The sequence below is a fragment of the Grus americana genome, chromosome 5, assembly GCF_028858705.1.
Source record: "Grus americana isolate bGruAme1 chromosome 5, bGruAme1.mat, whole genome shotgun sequence".
NCBI lineage: Eukaryota > Metazoa > Chordata > Aves > Gruiformes > Gruidae > Grus > Grus americana.
This window is the reverse complement of record NC_072856.1, coordinates 70,301,203-70,305,358: the sequence shown is the minus strand read 5'-3', so window position 1 is coordinate 70,305,358 and position 4,156 is coordinate 70,301,203. Positions and strand designations below refer to the sequence as shown.

Genomic DNA, 4,156 nt, shown 5'->3' with positions numbered 1-4,156 from the left:
TGTAGCTCGCTCCCATGGAGAAGCAGTATCGAGTGTCTCACAACAAGGCCAGCAGAGAAGGTCTGAGTGCTTTGGGAGAGGCAGAGATGCACCCACACCTTACCCGTGGAGGCGGTGGGGCACAGCTAGCCAGGGCATAGCCAGCGGACCACAAACCCAGGCTGCAGGCAGCCCTTAAGGCGAAGCTGGGGGAAACCAGCACCTCCCCATGGAATTTAAGGTCAGAGCTCACAGTTCAGTCTAGCTGGCTTTAAAAACCAACAAAACCCCAAGTGGTCAGCAGTCTCTTGGCCTGCATACTCATTCACCGTCAGTAATGAGGCATGGTGGTAAAACTAATTTTAAACTTCTCGGACAGTTGGACTAGATGGTCATTGTAGGTCCCTTCCAACTTAAATATTCTAGTCCATTCCGTTCTATTGCATTCTTGCAGGTGGAGCTGTGCCACCTTCACAGCAGGTTGATTGTGTTTGTCCAGAGAGCGGTGGGCTCAGCAGGAACATGCGAACAACACAGCCTGCTGTCCCCTGGGACAACGGGGCAACACGCACGGCAGCGATCCCTGACCCGAGTGGGGAAATGTTTTCAAAGCAGGGGATGAGCCCAAAGGGTGGTACCAAGAAAGAAGACGAAGCACAAAGGACATCCCCAGGTCCCCACACGGAGAATGGTAAACAGAAGATCTGAAGAACAAAGGTACCAGCATTGCTGGGACAGGTTAGAAGCAAGCTGAACTGTGCCATATTGATTAATTTAAGAAACAAATTATTTAATGAAAGAATGTTATGTATGGCTGGAGTGCAGTTGTACCTTTATACTAAAGGCTTAATGAGAACAGTTCCTATGGGCTTTCACTAATGTTTGTAAGCCGGAACCTGGGAACTAGGCTGCTAATGAACTTCTGAGCTGTAAGCGATAATTGGGCAAGAGATTCAGCAGAAGGAGATGTTGTTGGGAACCATTCAATAGCAAACATGGTACCAAAGGAGTCAGGAAAACTCCTCTGCTAGAGACCAAACCTCAGGTTAATAATTTTCTAAGTGACACCACCCGTCAACCCTCATCAGGTCTTAGAAATCCTGAACTTTCCCCGGACCTTCAGCCCTCTATCTATTAAAACATTAATTACATTAAAAGAAAACATACGGACAAAGACCTTGGTGAAGGAGAGACTCAGATATCTGATGCATCATTCATTTTCCCATTTACATGAAAAAGAGAAAGCAAGAGGAACCGAGTGAATGAGGTTTTGTCTTTTATAGCTGAATTAATACGGCTGTGGCAGTAAGGTCTCGTTGGACTAACTGAGCAGTCTCCCAGCCGTTTGATGAGCCCTTGATAAAGTGCTTGATAAAGGATTGAATTTGTCTGGTGCTGGCTGATTAACTGCCCAGTAAACAGCTGATAGATAAAAAGCAAGCGGCAGCAGAACTTGAGACAACCCAGAAGACAGTACCCATGCAAGCAAAATAGGCAACCTTTTTGTTACCAAAATTTCATCATAATACAATGACATTTTAAGGCTCATCTACTGCAGTTACGACAGATAAAATATTTACTTAAAAAATTGGACAGCAATTCACATATGGTTTCAATTCCCTTGTTCTCTTCCCCCTTAAGAACTTTGAAAATGCCATTATGCAAAATATCAGCCTTATTTGTTTTGAAAAATATTACTGATGTTTTTTGCAAATGTGTTCAATACTGAAAATTAATTTTAAATCATTAAATCATGAGACTGCTAAAATATCAGTGGAATTTCAAGACAGATTGTATAAGGCAAAAATTAAGTTTCCGTAATTGTTAATATACTTAGATGTAAATAACATTTCATTTTGGAGCAATTGCTTTATGAATCTCTAAGTCTTATTTAATTAATCAGTACACTTTGCATCAGTGACAAACCACATATTCAGCACATTTAAAGATGTATATTCTATTATGGGAGCATTAAGTGTAGCTTTATCAGGGATTTAATAAATAACAGCAATATTCTAATATGAAAAACTCATAAAGAGCTGAGCTCAAGGGGGCATAGATTGTGACACAAAGGCATTTTTAAATCAGAGCACACATATTTCTTAGTCTTAGAAGACAAGTAGTAGTGCCTACTTTGACTTTTTAAAGCCAAAAAATGCATTGTTTTTCATAACCCAAGGTGGAACAGAATGAGCTCCAGGAGGGCTCTCTTGGAGAAGGTACAAGAACTGGAACTGGTGTCATGTTTTGATGTTCTTCTTCCATACCTCCATGGAGAGCAATCCCTGGCACTCTACCTATGTCCCAAAAGCAATAAAACAGCAAAAGTGGCTAAAAAATGCGGACTGAGAAGACTGGAAGCAGATTAGTGTAGTAGCAAGACCTCTTTTTGCAAATGAGGAAATGTATCACGGAAACAGATTTGCACGAAATCAAAGCAAGCCAACAAGTCAATAGACAAGAGGGGCATTGCTTACAGTGGGGACAGCAGTGTCAGGATCAATTATGTCTCTCTCATTTAGATGCTTTTGAACAGCTCAGATTCTCAGCATGGGGCAACCTCAAAAAGAAAACCATGAATGCATATTCATCTTGCTCGTGGCTGTCATTCACCTCAAAAAAAAACCGGTGACAGAGTCAAGAGCACGTAGCTGTGCAGGACACCCCACGCTGTACAAACGCAAGGAGAGGCAGCCCATCCAGCCGCGTGCTTCTCATCCCAGGAAACAGAGGGCAATACCTAACCCATAGTATCTCTGAACTGCAAGCAGTTTGGGCTCCTCGCTTCTACTGTCCCAGTTTTAAACACAGCGAGACACTCAGCAACGCACTGACGGCATTTCGGATCACTCCAGCTGTGACAGACAACACGACACACAGCGTGTTCACAGGACACCAAACCCCACCCCTGCACGGGCTCTCACCGGGGTCCCGTTCCCTGCTACCCGAACAGCGCATAATTACAAAATCTCGTGTCTTGGAAACAAAAGGCAACGCCGTTTTACGGGAGGGAATTGAGTTCAACTTGGGATTTCTCGGCCATTGGTACTGGGTATGACCACCATCAGGTCACCCAGCAAATCTGTAATGACCTAGATCCAAAATGGGCACTAAATTTAATTTCTGGAAAATTACCCAGGGCACACAGTGTGGAATACTCACAGGCTTTATGCTAGCTGCAAAAACCCAACAACTCCATACCGGGCCGTGGCTTGCTAAGGCTGTCCACTGCAGAGGAAACTTTGAATGAACAAACAAAACACCCATCCCTTCCATCACTGCTCCATACGGCACAGACATCTGGATCTGGAAAAGAAGATTATGTATTTTAATCAGCACTGATCAGTTGTAGCTGCTGATTTTTATAAATGACATTAAAATAAGAGAATGTCTCAGCAATAAAGTCATATTATGACTAGTCATCGGTTTGACTGCTGTCTCATAAAATAATGCATGAATCACAAAAAGCATATAAAATGAACCCTTTAAAAGACTAGAAATATTTTTTTAAGTTCTGAAAATGTCTAGAATAGAATTTCAGACCTTAGAAATGCCTCAGCTGGTTATAGCCCCCTTGCACCCTTGGAGGTCTCCTGTGAAGCAGGAAAAAAGAGATATATTTGGTTTCCTTCGATCTACCAAACAGATGCTAGGACACCAAACTGCACTACTGATGAGCCCCCCCCTGGGCACCGCACTGCCGGGATCCTCAGGTCGCCTACCCCGAAGGTGGAAGCAGCAGCCCCAAACGTATGCCAAAAAATACCCTTGAAAACTCCCCCGAGCTCCACCTGTAGCTACACCCCAGCGGGTGCTGGCGTGGGTGACGTCTCCCGGGGTGCAGGCTGCTGGCAGCACTCAGCAATACCAGCAACACCCCTCCCCTGGAGCCGGGCTCTCGGCAATGCCGTGCACGGGAGGAAGGCGCACGGGGGTGGTTATCTCTGCCTGGACACCCGAATGGCGTGTTTACAGGATACGTAGATGTGTTATGTATATATTCAGATCCACCTCGCAGGTCTGAGTAGAAAATTGTCGATTCCATCTGGCTCCCATCTGTGCCTTCAAGGCAGCATTAAACACTCAGCACGAACTGGCCTTTTCTTTTACTCACTGGCTGAGCAGACGTGTTTTCTAGTGCTGTTAAATAATCCCTGCTTAACCCTAGTTTGGATGC

The 4,156-nt window shown here is 44.4% G+C and overlaps 1 long non-coding RNA gene across 1 annotated transcript; it reads right to left on the bottom strand.

The window, feature by feature from the left end:
* Positions 1-1,844: 1,844 nt before the first annotated feature.
* On the bottom strand, positions 1,845-3,280 carry LOC129207427 (uncharacterized). The gene is made up of 2 exons (XR_008577437.1): positions 3,142-3,280; positions 1,845-2,276 (listed from the first exon to the last, which is right to left on the bottom strand). It is a non-coding gene; the product is annotated as an uncharacterized LOC129207427 (long non-coding RNA).
* Positions 3,281-4,156: the final 876 nt, after the last annotated feature.